We start from the raw sequence: 25,995 nt of genomic DNA on the forward strand, positions 1-25,995 counted from the left end.
AAATCCACTGGCAGAAATGTGGGTGCCTAATGCAAGTGTTGAGTTAGGCAGCAGCTGACCCGGTCACTTTGTGAATGTCAGTGGTGCCCAATATTGCACTTAAGTGCCTTAAGACACTCTTAGCTTCCTAAATCCCTCTTGTAACTTTAGCCCTAAATTTTACCTTGGAACTCATCTTCTGAAATCTTTGTTCTTGACAGAGGAACATTATGTTAAAGCCCATGTAGATGAAACCCATTTAAAACATAAATGTCTTGATTTTATATAAGGTCTGTATTCCCCTATAAGTGATTTCTTACATTCAAGTGATAGCCTAAATTTAATCCCTAAATGCTATGTCTGCATTTGAGTTGGGAGGTGTGATTCCCAGACCCCATAGATGTAACTATGCTAGCTCTGCTTGAGCTAGCACACTAAAAATAGCAATGTAGGCAGGGTAACACAGATGATAGCTTGAGCTAGCTGCCCAAGTATGTGCATGCCCAGACCAACTGGGTACAGATTTAGGCAGCCAGCCCCATCGTTGCCCATGCTACCCCAGCTACCTGCTATTTTTAGAAGCTCAACCAGAATTAGCACCAGTATGTCTAGGTGAGCTGGGAATCTCACCATCCAGCTCAAATGTAAACATAGTCTTAGTTTAGGTGCCCCAGGTGCTCCAAGATAATGTGATCCTCTTCGTACTGGTGATAGTTTGACTTTAAGAATTTTTTAAGTGACAGGTGAATAATATTAACAATTTTCATCTAAGCACATTATATGTCAAGAGAAAGATTATATAATATTCATCAAATTAAGAACATTTTAAATTTACCTAAGTAAAAGGAAGAAAGATGGCTATTACTCTTTGTAATAGGAAAGGAAAGTTTAAATTTATTTCTTTGTCTGTGGTTATTGTACTATGTATAATTTCCAGGATGGGACAATATTTTGTAATGCTTTTTGTAATCACCATGTTGTAATGTGTGTGTTTGTTTGTCCCACATTCATAGTAGTCATTTTGTTTGGATCTTGGTATCTTGTTTTCATAAATTTCTACTAAATAAATGAAAGGAGGATTTCTTTTAAGTGTCTCAGGCATTGTGTCTTGTGCATACAACTGCTCTAGTTGCCTTATTTTGAGACTTGCACTGGAGTTGTTTCATGGATATTAGGGCGGAAATATGTTTGTTTGTTTGTTTGTGTTTAGTAGAATGGGCTTCCATTCCCAGCCAAGGCCCAGTGGTCTCTGTTGTTTAATTTTGTAGATCATAATGTACATGCATTTTTGAAAGAAAAAAAAAAGATTTGAGCAGCCTCTAACTACCCAATCTCCATATATAATTCTATTAATATGTTCTGTGGGGCTCATTAAGCAACTATTTGAGAGACTGATTTCTAGGGCTGTGAATAGGATTATTTCTTCCTAATGAGGGGAGCCTAGGCTAGTGGTTAAAAATAATGGAGAGATTGGAGTCCTGGTCTGATTAGGTTATTGTGGGACTTCAGGCAAATAAAATAGTTGTTCTTTGCCTCAGTTTCTCCATATGTAATCTGGAAATGATACACCCATTTGTAAGGCACTCTGAAATCTTTGGATTAAAGGTACTATATGGGGGCAAAACATTATTAAATGTTTATAATGCTTGATATGAAATAACCCTAAATTATGTATGGCCTGATGCTCAGAGATATTATATACCCACACCTCCCATTAGCTTCAATTTGAATGGGCACTCAGTACTTTTGAAAATCAAACCTGTAGTAGTCTATTTGGAATGGGACACCCTTTCTTTCTTCTTCATGGTGCTGAGGAATCTCTAACAAAATTTTGGTAAATTAAATTCTGTTCCTCTAATTCTGCAAGTGTGGTGCTGGAAGGGCCCCAACCTTAATAAAGAATGGCCCTGCTGCAGTGTGAAATGCGCATATATAGAGATAGATAGATGAGAAAGTTTTTTTATAGATTTTCCTTCAAGTATTGTGTTCCAGTAATATAACTTTAAGTAATACCATACCTGCCTTCTGGGGTTTTTATATTTTGGCCTCAAACATGAAAAGTTTCCGCTTGTTTTGGGGAAAAAAAGCAATATAATTTTCTTTTGCCTGGATGGAGTTCAAAATGCACATAAACCTATTCTGAAACACTTTCCCCTTTTCATCCAAAAGATCCTCACTTTAATAAACTATTTTTAGGGATGTGAGGAGGGTTGGAAGAATGTTTGATTGTTTATTAAGTGTGAAAACTGAGAATTACAATGATAACAAATACATGATGACGTATTAAAGGATATATATCCAATAGGTAGTACTGGTACTGATGCCTGTATTTGAGATTGGTCAACACTTTTCATTGTAAGACTGTGTTTTCTGAAGCCTGTTTTCAGTTATTTATAATTTGGCCAAACTTTAATCATTCAAGATGAAATTCTCCATGCCAGGTATTTGCCTCAGATACATTTGTTTTTCCAAAAGTTTCATCTAAAATGGTTCAGCATTTCTAAGAACAAGGTTAGGGGAAAATGTTGTTTTGCCCATATTAAAAACATTCATACACTGTTTCGTTGAGGAGCTAGGACTTCAGGTTTATGGAAATCAATCTAACTTGATATCTTTTTTTAAATGAGATTACAAGTATGGCTGATACAGGTAATAATATTAATGTAACAGACTTTTGTAAGATATTTGACAGGGTACCACATTATAAAACGAGATTATAAAACTTTGATTATAAAACGAGAAAGAGAAAATTAACGTGTCTCATATTAAATGGATTAAAAGCTGTCTAACTGGTTGGTCTCAAAACATAATTATCAATGGGGAATCATCATTGAATGGGTGTTTTTCTAGTGGGGTCCCACAGCAATCAGTTCTTTGCCCTGTGCTATTTAATATTTTGATGAATGATTGGGAAGAAAACATAAAATCATCACTGGTAAAGTTTACAGATGACATAAAAATTTGGGAAGTGGTAAGTAATGAAGAGGACAGGTCACTGATACAGAGTGATGTGAATAGCTTGGTAAGGTGGGTGCAAGCAAGCAATATGTATTTTAATATGGCTAAATATATACATCTAGGAAGAAAGAATGTTGGCCACAATTACAGGATGGAGTACTGTATACTGGGAAGCAGTGATTCTGAGAAAGATTTGGGAGTCCTGGTGGATAATCCGCTGAACATGAGCTCCCTGTGCAACACATCATTGGATGCATGAACAGGGGAATCTTGAGTAGGAGTTGAGAGATTATTTTGCTATTACATTGGTCATTTGCTTGAATACTGTGGCAGTTCAGGTCTCCACAGTTCAAGAAGGATGTTGATAAATTGGAAAGGGTTCATAGAAGAGCCATGAGAATGATTAAGGATTAGAAAACATTTCTTACAGTGACAAACTCAAGGAGCTCAATCTATTCATTTTAACAAAGAGAAGGGTAAGGAGTAACTTGATTACAGCCTCTAAATACCTACATGGGGAACAAATATTTAATAGTGGGTTCTTCAGTCTAGCAGAGACTATAAAAACATGCAATGGCTGGAGGTTGAAGCTAGACAAATTAAGACTGGAAATAAGGTGTACGTTTTTAACTGATTAATTAACCATTGGAACAACTTACCACAGGGTCCTGGTGGTTTCTCCATCACTGACAATTTTTAAATTAGATTGAATGTTTTTCATAAAAGATATGCTCTATTATTTTTGGTAAGTTATATGCCCCGCGTTATACAGGAGATCAGACTAGATGATCACAATGGCCCCTTCTAGCCTTTGAACCTATAAGTCTACTTCAGATTTAGCCTTTTTGCTGTCCCTGTGAAAAGTCACTGAATTTTGCTATGTTATAAGCCTCTAAAAAGTCTGTTTGCTCATGCTCACTTAAACTTTGGCAGCTAAATTCTCCAAAGATTTGCAGTGAGCATGACCCAGCTACTATGTGCCAACTGGACTGCATATGAACTGAGCCAACTGAGCATTTTCTGGTAGAGTACTGCAGGGGCTGATTAGGATTTCCCTGCAATTGCCCTTTTTGGAACCAGAGGGTGACTGGCACAATGCATAGGAACTGACAGCAGGGAAATCGTCTCTCTTGTGATCTCAGTGCTTCTCCTACTGGTGCCCAGGGAGCATGGAGGAAGAGGAGGAGCAGTTGATTCAAATGTGGAGAAGTGAGGAACAAGGGAGTGGAGAGGAGGAAAGGGATGCATAAAGAGGACAGAGGGACTGAGAGCAGGAGCTGGGAGGTGGGGGACAGGAGCAGAAGGGTGCAGAAGACATGGGAATAGGAACAAGGGAGAATGGACAGGTGCCCATAGTGGGGAGGATAAACAAGGGTGGGGAACAGGGCAGGAGCCAGGGAGGCTGGATAGTGGCAAGGGCAAGAGCCAAGAGGAGGAATAGGAGTAGAGACAGATGGGGAGGAGGTGCTGGGGTTGATAACAGCTGGGGATGGGAGAGGGGTGGCAACTGTAGAGAGGGGGAAAGGGGATAGAGGCAGAAGAGTCTGCAATCACTAAAGAATGCTTTCTTACAGAACCTGGAATTGAACCATCATTCTTGATTCTCAGTAGTATTTGCTGTCTAGCAAATAACTGTGAAACTCATTGGCAAAAATGTGCATCTCCGTTAAATCTGTGTAAATTTTTTTTTCACCAAAACTTCTTTCACCAAAAATGCAGATTTGGGTTGACTGAAACATTTCAGAAGTGCGTGCCAATTTTATAGCAAATGGTTTGGTAGAAAATAGAAGAAAATTTTCAGAAATGTCAAAACATTTCATGTAGACATTTCTGAAATGAAATTTTGATTTTTCAGGCTAGTCACAAGGGGACATAGGCACTGTTCACAAAACTGCTGCCATCACCACTTCTTCCTATTTCTTTTTTGTGTGTGAATGGCCTAAGTCCCCATGTGAATCTAGGTTTTCACTTCCAAAATTTCCTTTGCTTAGAAAAGAATAAAAAGTTGAAAAATACCCAAAAGTGAAACAGTGCAATTTTGTTTCAAGTTGAGCAAAACATTGTGTTCAACCTGAAATAAATATTTTTTGGAATTTTCTGTTTGCCAAGAAACTGGTTTTGGATTGGCATGAAAATAATATATTTTTTGGTTTCTCACAATGGCCAGCAAACTGAAAAATCACTTATTTACACAGCTCTAGTTTCCATACCTCTCTAATGGCAGGTCCACATAGAACACATCATCTACCACTATCAGATACTCAGTTAGCTCAAGTGGTTGAGGACTGCACTGTGGATGTAAAGATTTCAACCCTGCTGCTGATCTATGTGCAGGATCAATATGGTTCCACTACGATGAAACTTTTCTGTTTTTTTAAAAAATTAGGCGATTACATTTAAAAAATCTGGTAAGGCTGCAAAATCAAGCACTCAAAAATTAGGAATGCCAAAATTAAGGATTCCTGGGCCAAGGATTTAATTTCTTTAATATCTTCTCTTTAAGTCTCAGTGAAAGATATTAGGGGCAGCATGGCTTCTTTTCTGATGAGGACAAATCAACTTCACAGGAAAACGTCAGGGTGGGGAATGGCTGCTGTGAAGAAATTCTTTAAGTTTATTTAACATTTGAGACTGTCTTGAAATTCTGCATGGAATATACGTTCAAGAAATTCTGCTCTGAAGTCTGCTGGAATCTAGTCCCTCAAAACCATCTAGCAAGATGATCCGTCTTAGGTGATACCTATGTTGTAGGCAGAACCTACTTAGAGTGCTCACTCACTTCTCAGTTTCAGTAACTCTGCCGATGAGGGATTTGGTTTTTATTCTATTCCATATCTAGTTTTCTCCAAAGGCTTCCATTTTGCACTTTTCTTTTTGTTATGCCTTTCTGTGAGTATCTTCATTCCTTTCCCCACCAGAGAGCTGGCTCTTCTACATCTGACTCTGGCTGGATCTCCATTTTCTTCTTCTGCTCTTTGAGATGAGGGATGTTTTTTCCCCATTTGTGCTTCATGGACTTTGAGTCTGGCTGAAGCCTTTTTGTCTTTGATTATCTTGAAGGTATATTTTGTAGCCTGCAGAAAGATTTTAATTGTTGATAGATTTTTAGTGGTTTTCTTCATGGATGAAAAAAATGAGGCTCCCTGCCTCAGATCTTATACCATCAGGCAGTCTGTCATGTGGTCTCCTTGGTAGTTTATTTCCTATTTTATGCTCCTCTCTAAACTATATATCAATGACATCAGAAGCATGAAACATCAAGGAGATAAAAAGAAAAAGAAAAATCAAAACCATCACCTTGTAAAGTTGAGAGAACTGCAGTCTGGTCTCCAGGGTCTTTTCTATCCTAACAAAATTCACTAGTCTTATTTGCACTGGTGCCATTCATTGGTGGTAGCAAGAGAGGAAACTGAGGAGTAGACAGGACAAAGGCATTTTATATAATACAACTTTACTCTGGGTTAAATGCTTATGTCCTGTCTACTAGACAACTTCCACCATTGCTCTATTGGTACAGCTGTACCAATGCGGAATACCACTTAAAATTTTCCTAGAGTAAGTTTATCCCAGTCACATCAGGCTTCAGACCCTCTTATGCCATGATTGATAAGGATGGGGAAAATGCACCTGCACTTTCTGGACTGGTGGCTGTGTTATTAAGAAGAAACTAATTTACAACTAAAAGAAAAATCATCCTGCAGTACTAAGAATTAATATAGAGCCTTCAAGATTATTTATATAAATAGGATTGCTGGGTGAAATAAAAATCTCAAGACAAAGTGGCTTTCAGTATCTATCTTTATGACAAAATAAATTATTCTTAGAAAATAAAAATCTGAAACGCTTCTTGTTAAAATTATTTGTTTTAATTAACTTTCAGACATGACATAGATGAAGAAACATATATTTGCGGTGAGTTTCCTGTGTTGAGCAATGTGCAATAGTTGGTGCAGGGATTAGCAATCCAGTCTCCTGTGTTCTATTCTCAACTATGCCACTGCCACTGACCTTGTGTAAGTCACTCAACCTCAATTTGCCCATTTTTAAACTTGATTAATAATACTTACAGGGTTTATCTGAGACTGTGAGTGGGTTCTCTTGTGTCCTGAGTAGCATCTTCTTCCATTAACCACTTTGAATGGTTTTGATGACCAGTTGGAGACATATCAGACTCTGCAGCTGTTTGTATTTGTTGTAACAAGACAGTTTTAGGAATGGTGTAAGAGAGGATGACATTTACATGAGCTTCTGCTTTCTCCATAGTGTTGTGATAGTTTGCTGTTTCAAGAATAGCGTGCCTGGAGAAGTAGGCAACATGCTTATTCTTGGTAGGTGAATACAAAACTTTGTAATCACAATCTTATCCTTTGAGCATCCGCCACTAATAGTAAGCTGGTGGGGAAAAAGATGGATTGTTGACATAGAGGTTTGTGATCAGTCAGAATCTTGAAATGACATCTGAGGATTGCTCCTAATCCAACACAACTGGCGTCTACCAATTTTAGGATCTGATGAGGAGGATGTGTACCCAGAAAATTCTAATATTGGTTTATTGGGCTCACATTTGTCTGGGTTTAATGTGAGATTCTTCTCCTGCAGTCATTCAGAAACAGTTGAATGTCCTGTTCTTCAGATGTGGTGCCAAATACTGATATGTTATTACTCATATTGAGAGCACGAGAGAATCCAGTTAGTACCTCACATATGGTGTTTTGAAATATAGCAGCCACTGGAGAAATGCTAAAACTGAGTAATTTATATTGGCATAGACCCATGTATGTCACGAAGGCTGTTATGGATCTTAACTCGGGGCAGAGCTCAAGTTGGTGGTTTTCTGTTGTGAAGTGAAGCTTGGAGAAGACTTTTGATCCATGCAGATGTGCAGTAATCTCATTTACAGTGGAGGTAATGTGTTGCTCACACTGGACAGCATGATTGGTAAATGCATATCCACACAAATTTGGATTTTGCCTGGTTGATTGTGTGTTTGGGTTACTACTATAAATGAAACTGTTGTAGTAGCCAGGCAAGGCACTAACAAACTTCAACAGGATTTTATTTTTTAAAGTGGCAACCTCTTCCAAGCTGCTGCTGCACCCTTGGTAGCTCTCCCTCAGCCTCTTCAGCTCCTCCTCCCTCCTTCCTGTTTCCTTTCAGACTCCCAACAGCCAGTGCTCCCAATTCTAATAATTAAAGCAACATCTAAACACCACAGGAACCCATGTTGTGGGGCCTTCCACTTGCTCAATGATGTCAAGCTCTTCCAGATGTTCTAGTTCTTCCATCAGCTTTGTGACATAGAAAGGAATGTATCTGTGTATGATAAAGCTACAGGCCGAACTGTGCTATCAATGTACAATTTTACTTGTTGTCCTTTCAACTTCCCATTTCCTGTGAACATGTCCCCATGAGACATGCAGTTGATTTAGGAGGAGGAGTTGATTTAGGCTGTACCATTTGGATTGTCTGAACCATTCCTACTGCACTTGAGGTGGTATAACTAATCAATGTGTCTATGACATTAGTCACTATGTATTAAAATGAGCCAAAATACTCTACTCATTGTCCGTGGATTTCCATAGGCTGATACTTTTATTGCCATGGGTTATAAAAGTAGTTTCTGTGGTATGGCATCATATACATATTGATTCATCACATTCACAAATGCACTGGTGTCAATTAAAACTTAAGTCTCATTTCCTGGTATGATGATGATGTGCCATGATTGAACACTGTGCTCAGAAGATTTTCTTCACAGTATTCCCTGAGAAAATAAATAACAGCTGTCATCTTCTGAGGTGTCAGCTTGAAGCACATTTGCTTGATCTTGATATCTTTGTTGGAAATGTTTCTCAACTTTGCAGGGAGTAGTTGAGATTTTTCCATGATGGTTTAATTTTTCACAGCGATGACAGACAACCCCTTCTGCTGGGCAGTCACCTTGATGTAAGTATGAGTCTCCACATTTGTAGCATTTTACATTTGTCATCTTTGTGACTGAACCCTGAATTTTCCGGGATTGGTTAATGTCTTGAGAAATCTCACTCGATTCCAGATTGAGTTCTTAGAGTGGAGTGCGTGTGCTGTCTCTACACTTGTTGCCAGTTTTCCTTCTCCATTTGTTGAGCATGTGTTTGTGACATCTTGTTCGCTTAAGCAGTGTCAAGTTTTGTGACAAGAGTTATTTGGGGGTCTTGGAGAAGTTCTCTTCTCAGCTTAGCTGACAAACATCCTTCTATTACCCGCCATCTTATCTCATGATCCACATTTGTGAACTCACATGAACTTGCAAGGCAATATAGGTGGGCATGATACTCATCTATGTTTTCCCCTTCTCACTGACATGCTTACCAGAATGTACATTGTTCATAGCTGGAGTTTTTATGTTGTTTAAAATACCCTCAGAGTGCTGTTTTTTGCTTTTTCTTGGTCCTTATTATGCACAGTGTCAGGCACCATTTTAAAAATATGATGCACTTTATTTCTTGGAAAATGAGGGAGTGTAGCATGTTTTGTGGTAAAGTCATGTTCCTTCATCACAAAGAATCGATTTTCTAACCTTTCAAGCCAGTGTCCTCGTCTGGGCCCAAAAGTGGAATGAGATTCGTAGACAGGAAACTCAGGGGACTTCAGGAACTTTTTATTTTTTAAGTTAAGACTGAAGTATTGCGAACTGTACTCTGGCTGTGAGAGATGAGGAAGACCCTTGATCGACTTCTTGTCACAAAACCTTGGTTAGCAATGTTCTGCATACTCTATTGTGGGATTTTTTTTAAAGTTAAGATGGACATGTACAGCTTTCTGATTCAGGCTGGAGGATATCCCCACTCAAAATGCTGTCTATAATACATCTGATCTGACAGAGCAAGGCACAGTCACTAAAGTGTTGTTTACAGCATGGCAAGAAAGTGGCTTCCACAAGTGGGGAGACTATTTTTTCTATGGGCAGCATTGTACAATCTAAAAATTTGACAGCTAGAAGGAGCACTCATATCTCTTCTTGTGATTTTTCTCATCCTTGTAGCTGGTATTTGTGTCATAACTAAGTAGAATCTTCTGGAAGGAATTACACAGACACTAATTTCAGATTAAGATTCCACAGACCATTGTTTAATCCAGCAGCTCACAGAACACAGTTTCTCTTACAGTAACTAGCTGAACTCTCTAGTAAAATTCCAAAACCTCGAGTGGACTAACATGACCCAGATGCTATACTAGGTACTCTTAAAAAAAATCCCAGTACAGATCATGGAATGAATTGTATATAAACACTACAGGCCACCTTCCCTATCAACTGTGTTGCATAGAGTCTGAAACTCAATCCATTCCTGTGGTTTGGCTTTAGTAACAAAGAAATTAACGAGGTTAAAAAAACCTCACGTTGATCTCCCCAGATCTGGCTTCTGTTCAGGTTCCTACCTCAGAACTGCTCAACCCACACCCTAAGTTGTCTCTCTAGCAAAGCCATTCCACTCTCCTTTATTTTCATGTGGGGTAATGAGCAACCTACCTCAGTGAGTCAACACATACAACTCAGCACTTTCTCAGCAGGCTTAACTCTTGCTACCAGGGTGAAGTTGTTTCCAAGCAAACACCGCAAGCCTGTTAGAGGTTTAAATTAATATTTAATAATATGTTTTTAGAGCCTCTGATGAAAAGCAAAATGGAAAAAAACCACAAAGTACTATTGTACGCAATAGGTGCACTAAAGAAAATAAGAAATGTTTGGTGTTATGTGATAGGTTTATATGAACTAGTGATTTAATCTTCTTCATTAATTTTCCTCAGGTTCCCTCACAAATGTTGTTACATTCTCATTATTTGATTAGGTTTTTTTATTGGGTCAGTCTAGTGTCAAGAACATGCTAAAACATCAGTTATTCAATTCATATAAATCATTGCTTTATTCTACTGTATGCCAGTTTAATAGATTAGTGTCACATCTTTATTGTCTTGCACGGTAATTAACTCCTAGCTCAGTCGGTAGTTAGGGCATAAAGACATGCCACAATGCTGTGTGGAGGCTCCTGTGGTTCCATGTGCTGGTTTGGGTACACTGTGATCCTGAGCAACCAAACATGTGCTAGGTTCTTTACAGAAATTGAAAAAACACAAAGTTTCTGTTGTTAGCTTGTATTCCTTCTAGGGCTAGTCTACACTGCAAAATTAGGTCGACTTAATTTAGGCTGACCTATGGCTACTGCAGTAATTCAATCAGTTTCACAGCACAGAGCCTACCAGAGTCAATTTCACGCTGCTATTGTCTCGGCTCAGAGCAACTGCACTCTGGGAGCCTGGGCTGTCAGCATCCAGAAGCCTGGCGTGGAGTGGAGAGCCTGGGCAGCAGCCCAGCTGGGAGTCAGGAGCCTGGGGGCAGCAGTCTACTTGGAGCAGGTAGTTGGGAGCCTGGGGGGCAGTCAGGTTCTAGCTGGAGCCTCCCACCCACCCTGGGGTGACAGCCCGAGCTGTGAGCCAGTACTGAGCTGTAAAATTAATAAGAATTTTAGCCAACAGCTGATTTGTAAGGTCCTTCTGAATTCTAATTCTGTCCTCCAAAGTATTTGCAATTCCTCCCAGCTTGGTGTCAATCACAAATTCTGTAAGCATAATCTTCACTCCATTATCCAAGTCATTAATGAAAATATTGACTTTTAGCAGACCAAGTAAAGACCCCGGGGGAACCCATTAGATACACTCCCCCCCACACACTTTGACAGCAAACCATGGATAGCTACTCTTTGAATATGGTCTTTCAACAAGTTGTACACTCTCCTTAGAGTAATTTAATCTAGACCACATTTTCCTGGTTTGCTTATGAGAGTGCCATGTGCAATTGTGTCAAAAGCCTTACTAAAACCAAGATAAATCATGCCTACAGCTCTTCCCTCATCCCCTAGATGACTAACCCAGCAAAGAAGAAAATTAGGTTGGTTTGGCATGATTTGTTCTTGCCAATTCCATGTTGGCTATTCTTTATCACTCTATTATCCTCCTGGTGCTTACAAATTGATTGTTTAATAATTTGTTCTAGTTTCTTTCCAGGTATGAAAGTTAGGCTGGCTAGTTTATGGGTCCTCTTTATCACCCTTTTTAAAGATAGGTACAACATTTGCCATCCTCCATGTGCTCTCAGAGATAATCACCAATGGTTCTGAAGCAATCTAGTGGTTCTGAAATTGCTTCAATTATCTCCTTAAGTACCCTTAGGGTGAAATTCATCAGATCCTGCCCACTTGGATACATCTGACTTATCTGAATATTATTTAACCTGTTTTCCCCCTATTCTGGCTTGCATTCCTTCCCCCCCCCCCCCGTTATTAATATTGTGTTTAAGTACCTGTTCCCAGTTCACCTTGTTAATGAAGACTGAAATGAAATAGGCATTAAACACCTCCAGCCTTCTTCATATCATCCAGTATTAGCTCTCCTTCCCTGCCAAGTAGTGGAACTATGTTTTCCTTCATCTTTCTGTTATTCCTAACGTATTTAAAGAACCTCTTTTTACTGCCTTTTGTGTCCCTTACTAGGTGTATCTCATTTTGTGCCTTTGGCTTCTGGATCTTATCTCTACATGCTTGTGCTATTCTTTTGTACTCCTCCTTAGAAATTTGTTCATGTTTCTATTTTTATAGGATTTCTTTTTTATTGTCAGGTCATTAAAGAGCTCCTCCTACTATTCTATCCATCTTTCCTTTCCATCAGGATAGTTTGCTGTTGCACCTTTAATATTGTGTCTTTAGAAACCGCCAGCTCTCCTAATCTTTTTTCCCTTAGATTTTCTATCTGTGAGACCTTACCTACCAGTTCTCTGAGTTTGTTAAAGTCTGCTTTTCTGCTTTTCTGAAGTCCATTGTCCTTATTCTGCTGCCCTCAATTCTTCCTTTCCTTGGAATTCTGAAATCATCATTTCATGATCACTTTAACCCAAACTGCGTTCCTCCTTCAGATTCACAACCCACCCCCATCCCCGTTAGTCAGAATCAAATCTAAAAAGGCTGTGCCCTAGGTTACTTCCTCTGGCTTCTGAAACAAAACATTGTCCTCTGTATATTCCAAGACCTTACTGGACATTTTATGTTTTGCCATATCACTTTTCCAACAGCTGTCTGGGTATTCAGTCTCACATTACTACCAAATCTCATGTTTTGGATATTTCTGCTATTTGTTCTAGAAATGCTTCATCTCTCATCTCCTGATTTGGTGACATATAGTAGATCCCTATTACGATATCACTGCTGTCTTTTTTCCCCTTTTATTTTAACGAAGAGACTTTTAGCTGGTCTTCCTCTTGCCTCCTGGACTTCAGAAATGGTGTATATATTCTTGCTGTATAATCCTTTTTTCCCCTGCTCATACTCTCTTAAAAAGCTACACCCCTCTGTACCACTATTCCAGTCTCTGTGAAGCCAATTAAGTTGTAATTTAGCTTATGTACTAATACTTTCAGTTCTTCCTGTTTATTACCCATACTCCGTGCATTTGTGTATAAACATCTAAGATGTTGAGTAGATTCTCCCACTGACTTTCCTCTTGTTGTTCCTATGATCTGCCTTGTTCCATACATCTTGTTACTTTTTGCAGTGTATTAGAGGTATGCACACAGTGAAATACATCTAGATTACCATTAATTCCCCCTCTACTCTTTTTTCATTCTGACTCCACACACCAACCTCCTGACTCAGTTTCAATTTATTTCATGACCCTCTCACAGTCACTTTGAGCAGTTTATCACAGCAAGTGCTGGTGTCAGAGGAAACTTGGAAATATCCAGGACTGTGAAGATGTTGAGGTTAACTGTAGCCACTGTGCCTTGCAATGCTCATAGATTCTAGCTTTACTGTTGGGGCAGTAGGTGGTGATAAGGATTATGGGATATTCTTCTGCTCAACTCAGAGACTGAACCACTGGTAGTGAGATTGGAAGACATTGCCTCCCCGTCCCCTTCCACTGACCAATTGGGAGTCAGATACATTCTGCCTATCAAAAACAGCAGTAGGCTGGTCTTGTGGTTAAATCCCTGGGTGGTTAAATCCTTGGGACTTGGGAGACCTGGATGCACTTCCTTGTTTCCTGTGAGTATAGATTCCATTTAGTTCAAAGTTAGAAAAGGATAAGTCATCTAAATACAAAGAAGAATTTTAAAATTAATGATGCCCTATGTTGGAAGTCAAGGAGGGAAGTGATATAGTGACATTCTCAGGAATGTGTCAATACTCACTGTGAGTGTGCTGTACTAATTTGAACTCAGATGGTAGTTCATAAAGGATGAAGGTAAAATACTGTAACAATAGAGCCAGTGTGACAGAAAAGCATGAATCAAAAAGTCAAATAAATATGAGCAAAGATCTCTGTGTTCTCAACAACAGCAACAAAACTAACTACATAATGGGCCTCTTGAAAAGATTATGAGAGCAAAAATAGCTAGAAAACATAAATGGTTCTTCTTTATAACTATAAATTATAGATCAGAGGTGGGCAAACTTCGGCCCATGGGCCACATCCGGCCCACGGGACCCTCCTGCCCGACCCCAGAGCTTCTGCCCCAGGAGGCTCACCCCCAGCTCTGCCCCTGCTGTCCCCCCTCCCCCGCAGCCTCAGCTCGCTCCGCCGCCGGCGCAGTGCTCAGGGTGGCGGGGCTGTGAGCTCCTGGGGCAGCGCAGCTGCAGATCCCGCTGCCCTGTGCTGTGCGGTGGCGGCAGCAGCAGCGGGGCTGTAGCGTCGCCAGCCACCAGTACTCCAGGCAGCACGGTAAGGGGACACGGAGCAGGGGGGTTCGGGGGGTGGTCAGAGGGTGGGGATAGGGGTCGGGATGGGAACAGGGGGTTGAATGGGGGCAGGGGTCCTGGGGGGGAGCAGTCAGGAAGGAGGGGGGTTGAATGGGGCAGGGGTTCCGAGGGCAGGCAGGGGACGGGGAGAAGGGGGTGGTTGGATGGGGCAGGGGTCCGGTGGGGGGGCAGTCAGGAATGAGAGGAGGGGTTGGATGGGGCTGCGGAGGGCAGTTAGGGGCGGAGGTTCAGGGGCTGTCAGGGGACAGGGAGCAGGGGTATGTGGATGGGGCAGGGGTCCCAGGTAGCCATCAAGGAATGGGGGGTTTGGATGGGGCAGGAGTCCTGGGGGGGTGTGGATCAGAGGTGGGGGCCAGGCCATGACCCCCTCGCCTAACCGGCCCTCCATACAATTTCCGAAACCCAATGTGGCCCTCAGGCCAAAAAGTCCATCTGTCCCCCCTGTCCATCCGTCCCCCATAGATAATAGCATGTTTATGGTTCTATTTTTTTTTTAAGAAATTCCTCTATACAGAAATATCCTGCTTCAGAAGCAATTGGATTAGGAGGAGATCAGAATAAGTCTGAAAGAGAAACATCAAGAAATGTTGAGACCCAGTGACTGACTGGTAATGCAATATGGTAATATAAGCTCTGTAACTCTAAACCTCCTTTCCCTTTCGTTTCAGCACAAACAAGGAAAGAGTTCTCATCTTGTTTCTTATTTGTCTGAAATGGAGACAAATTCATTTATTTTTTCACTGAAGTATCATTCTGGGTCAGTTCTGTATTTCTATAACATATTTCTGCTCCGGTCCCTGGAGTTCATTTTAAATAGAACTGTTCCTTGCTGTTTGACCTTGAACACAGAGCTGCTGTTTAAAGCAGCATTCGTCTGGTAATATTATTCAATACAAAGCACAAGCAAAAATAAATCTAGAATATGAATAGCCACAAAAAGCGTGTACAGTGCAGGCAGCCTTCTATTTAGACTTCAAGGACCTTATGTCTGCATGCAACATGCTGCATGTGCAAAGAAGTGTTTGCCCACACAGATCAGCTAATTAGCTGTCTATTATTTGTCTGTTAAGCCCCAATAGTGCATTGGACTCAATATAAAACAAAAATAAAGACACAGCCTCCCTGGAGTTCCAAGAAGCTTACAATCTGAAAGTCAAACATTAGATAAAACATGCTGGGAAACCCAATGGATAAATGAAACTTAAAAAAACTAGTGCTGGTTAAGGGGGGGGGCAATTCCTCTAATGGGCGTGGTGTGAATATACAGTGATGAACAGGAGGATAATGGTGAAATAGAAAAATGGGCTGGCATTTGAGGGCCATTCAAAAGAGGTGAGTTTGAATGATTAGAGAGAGGGAGCCTGCTACACAGTTATGAGAGGGTTAACAAGAAGTATTAGAAGTCGTATGGAAGAAGGCAAAGAAAACTGACTGGAAAAATGAAAAGCTGAAAATAGCACCATTTGAGTAGTGAAGAGGGTGAGGTAGAGTTTGCTGAGAAACAGCAGCTGAGACTTTGGCCAGGATTCAGAGTAGCAGCCGTGTTAGTCTGTATTCACAAAAAGAAAAGGAGAACTTGTGCCACCTTAGAGACTAACAAATTTATTAGAGCATAAGCTTTCGTGAGCTACAGCTCACTTCATCGGATGCATTTGGTGGAAAAAACAGAGGGGAGATTGATATACACACACAGAGAACATGAAACAATGGGTTTATCATACACACTGTAAGGAGAGTGATCACTTAAGATAAGGCATCACCAGCAGCAGGGGGGGGGAGTGAAGTGTTCTCCAACTGGTTTTTGAATGTTATAATTCTTGTTCACCTGCGCATCTACCAATGTGATATATGCCATCATGTGCCAGCAATGCCCCTCTGCCATGTACATTGGTCAAACTGGACAGTCTCTACGTAAAAGAATGAATGGACACAAATCAGACGTCAAGAATTATAACATTCAAAAACCAGTTGGAGAACACTTCAATCTCTCTGGTCACTCAATCACAGACCTAAGAGTGGCTATACTTCAACAAAAAAGCTTCAAAAACAGACTCCAACGAGAGACTGCTGAATTGGAATTAATTTGCAAACTGGATACAATTAACTTAGGCTTGAATAGAGACTGGGAATGGATGAGTCATTACACAAAGTAAAACTATTTCCCCATGGTATTTCTCCCCCCCACCCCACCCCCCACTGTTCCTCAGATATTCTTGTTAACTGCTGGAAATAGCCTACCTTGCTTGTCACCATGAAAGATTTTCCTCCTCCCCCCCCCCCGCTGCTGGTGATGGCTTATCTTAAGTGATCACTCTCCTTACAGTGTGTATGATAAACCCATTGTTTCATGTTCTCTGTGTGTGTATATCAATCTCCCCTCTGTTTTTTCCACCAAATGCATCCGATGAAGTGAGCTGTAGCTCACGAAAGCTTATGCTCTAATAAATTTGTTAGTCTCTAAGGTGCCACAAGTACTCCTTTTCTATTGGCCAGGAGTAGTACAATGCAAAGCCCTACCCAATTTGTGCACAATTTCACTTCAATGAAGGAATGTAAGGTTTGCATGTACAAAGCTTGACAGCATAATACAGGAGGCCTACTGAGAAATGAGGAATGCCTGGGAAGCCAGAGGTACTGCCTCTTCTCAGAGCCACTCCACATATTCTGCAGCTAGTGGGGTACACAGCAATCCTGTTCTTGGGCAGCAGTAACATTGCAATCCTGTCTGAGTGACATCCATCCTATTCAATCAGGTATTTGTTTTCTCTGCAAATTTTTTAAAAGTTCCTAAAAATTACTGTAAAGGAAAAATGTGAATTCTGAATGACCGCTCAAGATTGAGCCAAAGTTCCTCAAGGGGAGATGTGCATATGTAAGACTGTTAGGTTTCTTTTCCTTCTGACAATATCTAATGTTGTTTTTTTACAGCTGAAAGGAGTATTTTTAATTCTGAAATCAGAAAACATTCAACACTACTGCATGACCATTTGCCAGTCTCATATACAGGTGATAGGCTGAGAGCCTGCCTCACCAGTAGCAATCCCTCCAGTAGAAATTTGAAAATGGATCCTCTGACCAAGCATTGATACTGACATTTAAAGCCAAAACATATATTTATATCTTCCTCCTGCTGCTGCTGGGTTTGTTTTGGTTTAATTGTCAGATTTTTAGAAGAACCTCTGCAAATATTTAGGGACATATTTTCAAAACATGGCCTAATTTCGTGAAGCTCTATCCTCAGTATCATTGTTGTGTCCAATTGTTGGACATTGTATGTGCATGTGTACAAATGCAATATTTCAAGTGCTGAAAAGGCCCTTGTATGTGCAGATTTGATTTTTTTTTTAAGGGCACAGATGAGAACACACACAGTAGAGCCTACTTCAAAATGTGACCCTTAAAGTAAAAAATACATTGGTATAAACATAGAAACTTCTATACTCATGGTCTACCCGAGAGCATTCTGTTCCTGACTTTGGCCTCTAGCTGATGCTTCAAAGGAAAGGGGAAAATCGATAATGGCCGATTACAGACTATTTATTATGGAGAAAAATAACTATTTTTTCCAAACCTCAGTTTGTGGTGTTCTTTCATTCTGAAGCATATCTCCCATAATGCAACAGTGGGTGTTCCTTCTCTTCTCAGATATTTTAGCTTTCTCAGGGCTGTTAGTTTTTGTCTATGAACTACACACTTACTTACTTGAAAGGGCTTGAATTTTAAACCATAAGACTGTTTTATGAAAACATGGTATTGTTAAAATTTAGCCTTGTGCTTCAAATTTCCACCTAGAGATTTGTATTTAACAGAGAAGTTGAGGCTGGTGTAGCCTTTACCTTCCTTCCATTGAAAAACAAAACTTAATATATGTACCCAGGCAGGGATATTCACTTTTTTTATGTTATTCTTTCCTTTCCTATTTCACATCACCTTTGTCCTAACATCCCCCACTGCTTTCTTCTAGCACAAAATCAAAATAAAGAAACCAATGGTTTACAAAGAAAAGTACACAAATCTATCCAAGATGAGGATAGGCATTTTAGCTTAATCTACATTTTGTGTTTATGATCAGATAAATCATTGAGCCAGAACTAGCTCTTGCATATCCAGCCCTCCCTTCAGACACTGACAAGAGCTGAATGACACTTTTTGGACAAATAGTTTATTCACCAAATATTTCTGGCCAAAATAAAATGTTGGACTACTTTCATAAAATGGACTGAAGAGGCAATCACATAGGATGTGGGAGACCCATCTTCCATACCCACTCTGGATGAGAGTTTGAACCCAGATTTTCCCCTACCCACCCTCTTTCCATTTCTCCTGGTTGAAACTGTTATGCTTTGTATAAAATACTTGAATAGTCACTATTCAAGAGAGAGTGAGACTGACTTTAATACCCTACTTCTAATACACTGGGGGGCACAAGCATATATCCCTGTTCCAGTGAACATTTAATTATTTATATAAAATGGAACAGCTTCTGTCCGAGAAACTGAACGAGCCCCATCACAGACTAGTTTATTGTCTGGTGGTTAGGGCACTCTCCAGGGAAGAGGGAGACCTGGGTTCAAACCCCTATTTCCACAACAGGAATTCAGTCTCTGATTTCCCACAACCCAGGTGAATGCCCTAACTACTGGGCTCATGGTTGTAAGGTGAACATTACCATTCCTCCTCTGTTGTGAATCTAGCCCTTTAAAAATGCCCAGAAACAAAATTGTCCACATAGAACAATATCTTTTATGTGACCTGAAATGGACTTTTATGATTCACCAAAACATTTTGGGATTATCAGATTTGTTTTGATCCAAACCGAAATATTTTTTTTCTTTTTCTTTTTTTTCATTTGAAAAAGCCGTCATTTGCCCAGCTCTAATTTTGACTCCTGCTCAAAGAATTTTACTAACCAAATAGCCCTTGCAGGAGTACGGGAAGCCTGCAGGTTGGGTTCAGAGTTATTCTTGTCAAACAAGTGGACACTGGAGAACAAGAATTGCACCATTTCATCCCTCAAACAAATGCAGACTGGAAGAGGATGCAACTCTATTCCTAAAGAAACTGGATATACCTGCCCAAAAGTGTCTCCAAATTCCTGGATTGCTAGAAGATAGAGATTGCTAAATACTGTTTTTTATACAATATCTGCACCATGGACTACAACTTTGCTACAAATACATGCAAATTGAAGTATTCCTGAATCTGAAAATGCGGTTCTTTATGCATCAGGTATGAACTTTGTCTTTTAAATATATATTTACACTATTGTAATATGTTAGCACATACATCCATAATAATGTCTCTAGATTGCAACAGTTTTGCTCATTTATGATTCAAGTCTCAAGCTACACAAAAGTAGAAATTTTCATTTTGAGTGAGTAATCACATGGGAGAATAAATGGTATCTGCTCTCAACTACTACACCCTCAAGAGGGTAATATGAGAACCTTTTGAAGGAGTGACATTTTCATGCAGTTTGGTGAAATATGTAAGGTCTTTTGCAGATCCAAATTCATTATTAACTTTCTCTGCCAAGAAAATGGGCTGAAAATTCCTGGAAAATGTACTTTCATGGGCAGAGTCTGGTATTTCCTGGTTCTGGCTGAGTCAGAAAGAAGACGGGCTATCCTTGCAGTATTTTGATATTTCTGCTTCCAGTTCTGAAAGGGGGGGCACATAAAAATATTTACCTAAACCTTTTCAAACCTCACTGATTTTGTTTGTGTTTTGGCCAAAGGTGAAGATCAGTTGTTATTTAATCCAAACCAGTTTGCCCATACCTATTGCAAACACTATTGCCTCATTACAGGCCAATATAATAAACTAATTTCTAAACTTTTGAACAGCAGCACACAACAACCAGGTATTTCACTGGCATACCTTAAAATAAAGACACTATTACAAAGCAAAAACCAAACAAATGTAAATCAGTACAATTAAACTAACAGCTCATAATAAGCAAATTTAAATAAACTTTCTTTAGTTTTTTAAATGTTTCATAACCTTTACCAAATGTGAATTTAACAGTCATTTTCACTGGTAGAAATTTTTTTATCATAAATGTAAATGGAATATTGGATAAGATGAAAAGGCAAGTTTTGCCCATGGGGGGAAAAATGTCTTTCAACATAGTGGAAAACACAAAAATCTTCCGCATAGCAAAACTCCTATTCAGAACAGCGAGACAAGGGTCTCATTTGGAGCATCACTTTATAGCCATTACAGGTCTATTAACTCTTGCCAGGAAGCAGGTAATGCATTTTTACAAGTCTTAATGGCAACATTTTTAATACAGCATTTTTGTAAATCTCCTGAATGAATCTTGGTAATGCCACTGACATTTGCAAGTGTTCCTCTATGGAATTGAGCGTTAGAGTTAAATTCTTTCCCAGATAACTCACTATGTTCCTATATATTATATTGATAAACAAATGTTAACCTTATTTGATTCTGCTTCAATTTTATTGGTTTTTGTTGTCACAAAACTCTGCCTTCTATGGTGAACCTAGTGACTAATGGCACTGTTTAGAACTATAGTGTTATACTTCTCTGTAGATTATGCCCATACATCATATTTTTATCTTACTAAAGCTATTTCTGTGGTTAAGAGGCAGTGTGGTATCAATTGTATTTATGGCCTTTTACAAAGGAGTGATGGGAGGTTAATTGAAAGGTTAATTATAAAGAGGTTTAATCTATAGGCAACAAGTCTAATCTTTGCTTCCAGATTCATGAAATAGAGAGCTCTCTCACTCAACTATTACAATAAAAGCATAACATTCCTGAGAGATAAACGATCACTCATACTGTAGGCAATTTCATTTATTTCAAGACAGTTATAAGTTTATAAAAATAGTTGCCTAGCAGTAAAGCAGGAAGGAATTCTAATTGGGTATCTGTTACTCTTGGCATGTTGAGCCAAACAAATCAAATTTTTAATCTCATGACAAATCTCAATCATGAGGGGTAAAGGCAAAAGGGATAAAGTCAGGTTCACAATTATGACAAACCAGCTGTGAGTGACAGTATAGCATTGTGGCAACCACAAGTAAACTCTCAAGGTCAGTAAGAAAGTCACACTCGGGTAGTATAACTTTTTTAATCAATAAACATGAGAAGGATAAATTACGGATAAGATGAATAGCCAATCACAACTTCTGTGTTTGTAACAGACAAAGCCTGAAAAAATTGCACATCTGCTTATTGTGTTCTCCTTCCCAGAGCATGTCCTTGCCTTGAGCACCTGTGAATGTTTCTACAATAATGGATTAGATAATTCTATGGTTCAAGTGTAATAAACTAAATAAGAATTGCAAATATGGGTCCTGACATAATTAGGTATCTGCTACAGAGATGAGTTGCCCTCTGAAGCTGTCAGCCTTGGAGTAAAAGGAGACAGACCTTTGGGGCTCCACTTTTTTCAGCCCCTTCGTGTGATACTGTCATGTGGGCTCAAGGGACTCCCCTTCTAATCTTTCCTCTCTCCTCCCCACTTCTCACTGTCTTTTTTTTTAACTCTGCCCTTTGTGAGCACGTGCTCTCTCTCTCCACAATAACACTGAGGAAAATGTTTGGGAGGATGAGGAGGGAAATTAAAATGGAGACTGAGTGAATGAGAGCAGGCAGAAATGAATGAGGAGGGAGGAGAGTCACTGGAGATGGAATGACTGTTTGCATAGGAGAAAGGTTAAGGAACAGGATAGTAAAGAGAGGGAATGGGAGTGGGAGAGGCTGCGTTCATTGCCTGAGTTAAGGCAGTCATTCCACACATAAGTCTGAACTACCAATTCCAGGAGGTTATTGTGCAATATTTCTATCAAACCTTTTAATCCCACAAAAGAAAAAAAAGTGGCCTAGCTAATTCATGTTCAACATATTGTCCTCCTAATGCCTGGCTTATTTTACTGGATTTAGGCTAATTTATATAAATGTAAAATAAAAGAACAGCTTTCGTACTTAAAATCATGAAATTATGATACAGTGGTATGTACAAGAGGAGAACAGACTCCTGAGCTGCAGATCAGTTGGAATAGAAAGATGGCATTTACTTCAAGCATGTGACTGGTGAAGATGCATTAATCCAGGCAGCAGGGTGAGAAGGGAAGGATAAAGTGATGATGGCACTAAGGGCTCTTAAGACTTCAGAGGGATCCTCTATGAGGGCACTTATAGAAGAATGAAGCACTCCAGGAAGTCAGCAGATATATATATTTATATATTTAGAAGAGGAAGCACTTTAAAGGTCTCGTTTCAAGTATCTTACTTTTTCTGTGTCATTTAATAGCCTCATATTAGTTTTCTTTAGTCTTTCAAGTTGATCTATTTGTTTAGATACTATTGAGGAAAAATCTAAAGATGATTTACTGTGGATATATGTGCTATTGGCAAAACAAAACTTCCATCATACTCCTGACAATCACACGTATCTACGCCTATGGTGTGTACAATATCAGAGACTTTCTGGGGATATATGTGATTGAAGTGTGGTGTGCTCCTAAGTTGAAATGCATACCTCAGTTCAGCAATTGGATCTGCATAGAGTTGATTAGAAGACAATGGGCTCCACATAAGACCCAGCTCAAGGGTCTGTCCACACTGTTTAGAGCCTTAATTTTGTATCTTTTCTCCCTTCAAATGAATTCAACCTTTTATCTGTGTGCATGCACACACTAGATCTGTTATATTAAATATATGCATACCTATAATTTACACATGTAGGGTAATTTAAAAATACAGCATTTGTCAATGGTGGTTGTGACGAGTAGGATCACAGAAACCTTCTTTGGATTGCCAACTGATGTGATGAGACTACCCCTGAGCCCGTTTTCGCTGGCAGCATGAGACTTCAGAACCCTGCCTGATTATGCCAGACATGCTTCCCTGCTACAAACCCAGACCTAGTCTGAGCAACGTCCCGCAAAAGCTGCAGGCTAAACTGAAAACAGCTTAAGAAGTGTTCCTGTCTCCAACACTCAGATGTCCAGCTCCCAATGGGGTCCAAATCCCAAATAAATCCATTTTACCCTGTATAAAGCTTATACAGGATAAATTCATAAATTATTTGCCCTCTATAACACTGATAGAGAGATATGCACAGCTGTTTGCCCCCTGCAGGTATTGTTAATTAACCCAGAGTATGTATTAAGTAAAAAGTGATTTTATTAAATACAAAAAGTAGGATTTAAGTGGTCCCAAGTAATAACAGAACAGAGTGAATTACCATGCAAAATAAAATAGAACACACAAGTCTAAACCTAATACAGTAAGAAACTGAATACAGATGAAATTTCACCCTCACAGATGTCTCAGTAAGCTTCTTTTACAGACTAGGCTTCTTCTAGTCTGGGTCCAGCAATCTCTCACACCCCTGTGGTTACTGTCCTTTGTTCCAGTTTCTTTCAGGTATCCTTTGGGGTGGAGAGGCTATCTATCTCTTGAGCCAGCTGAAAACAATATGGAGGGGTCTCCAATAGACTTTCTCTTGTGGGTAGAGACCCCCTCCTCTCTCCTATCCAGAATTCAGCTCCAAGATGGAGTTTTGGAGTCACATGGGCAAATCACATGTCCGTGCATGACTGAGTTCCTTACCAGCCAGGCCACGTTCCTGGGAAAGCTCAGATGTGCATTGGTGTCTCCAAGTTCATTGTTAGCTTAAGTGTTTTTTGATTGGGCACTTACTGAGAATAGTCTTTTCTCAGGAAGCTGACCAACTGCTTCACTGAGGCTACTTAAAATTAAACAAGTACGTAGCTAATATTCATCATTTCAAATACAAAAATGATACATGCATACAAATAGGATGAATATATTCAGTAGATCATAACATTTACAGAGATATGTTACATGGCATATGTAGCATAAAACATATTCCAGTTATGTCATATATACATTCATAAGCATATTCCCATAAAGCATTATGGGGTGCAACATCAAGTTGTGACAATTATTTCTGATATCTTGAGTAGTATCTCCAGTACCAATATGTGACAACTCTTGGTACTGCTGACGCTGATTCACTCTGCAGCTCATTCTGCAAATATATAATAAGATTGTGGGTATGTCTGTGTACTATACCCCCCCAACTATTCAAATATAGTGTACCAAAACAAGTGCTATAATGCAGCTAGCTTAACAACAGCCTTAACTGAATCTACAGGTTTGGATCGATGATAACCACTCAGAAATGCACCTGCTCATCTTGACCTTCCCAGTTTGCAAAGAAAAATCTGGAAGTCTCATGGGAAGAAGCTTTTCTGTAAGATGTTCAAGATTTTTGCTTCAAGTCTCAGCCAAAAATCTCAACAATAGCCCCTTGGTAACATCAGTTTTTGTTCTAAAAGTGAAAGTTTTGTTCTAGTTTTGTTCTAAAAAAAGTTGTAACCCCTCTTCAGACATGATCCCCTACTTAAGTCCTGACTGCATTTTTTGCACATTAATTTAAAGTATCTAAGTGAGAACAATAGTGGCAAATGCGCCCACCGCCCAGAAATTATTCTAGCAACTGTGATAACAGTAAAATAACAAATTTCAAGCACCATCAGCTTCTCTAAACATTCATTTTGTTAAGAAACTTATCAGTAAAGTAATCATCATTAGAATAGTAATTTTGTTTCAGCATCCGTTAAATTCCTGCTGTGTGCCTGTATTGGCAATCTTGGCAATCTCTTCCAAACTGATAGAAGGATGTATAATATTTTATTAACTAATCCTTAGAGTAATTTATAAAGGTCTTTTGAAATATTTCCTCCTGCTTCAGTGGAGGAAGTACGAAAGGTGAGTAGAGGGTTTTAAAATGATGAACTGGGAGCAGGAGGTTGGCTCTTATTTCAGTTCTGTATGTGGGCCAGCTCCTGACTTCAAATTATGTCTGTGTTATAGATGATACAGATTCCCTCTTTCCATATCCACAATACAGTAAGAGCAGTAACTTCACCCGTACTTCCCTAATGGGATGTATCTCTGAATTCTTCATGCTTTAAATACATAAGCATATGAATGTGGCCTTACCATTTACAGAGGTAAATTTACTATATGCACTCTTTTTTAAGATACTTATCTGAAACTAGGACAGATACGAGACTAGATATGTAGCCTGAGATCTAAAAAGACCAGATTATAAAGGACAAATGTTAAGATAACATTTATCCAGTTGTCTTCACAGTAGGGTAACTTCCAGGCTTAGAAGATAGAAATGTGGTCAGTATCAGAAAAAACAAGCAGTAAGAGATTGTAAGGAAAAGCAAGAAAGTCTCATGAACTTTTTTGGCTTCAG

The 25,995-nt window shown here is 39.4% G+C and overlaps 2 long non-coding RNA genes across 2 annotated transcripts in view; both read left to right on the plus strand.

The window, feature by feature from the left end:
- The window catches only part of LOC122460974, a 43,222-nt gene that overhangs the window by 6,161 nt on the left and 11,066 nt on the right, over positions 1-25,995 (plus strand). The gene's annotated exons all lie outside the window — the stretch shown is intronic.
- On the plus strand, positions 1,124-24,005 carry LOC122460973. The gene is made up of 3 exons (XR_006282646.1): positions 1,124-1,135; positions 11,144-11,154; positions 23,870-24,005. It is a non-coding gene; the product is annotated as an uncharacterized LOC122460973 (long non-coding RNA).

The sequence above is a fragment of the Dermochelys coriacea genome, chromosome 7, assembly GCF_009764565.3.
Source record: "Dermochelys coriacea isolate rDerCor1 chromosome 7, rDerCor1.pri.v4, whole genome shotgun sequence".
NCBI lineage: Eukaryota > Metazoa > Chordata > Testudines > Dermochelyidae > Dermochelys > Dermochelys coriacea.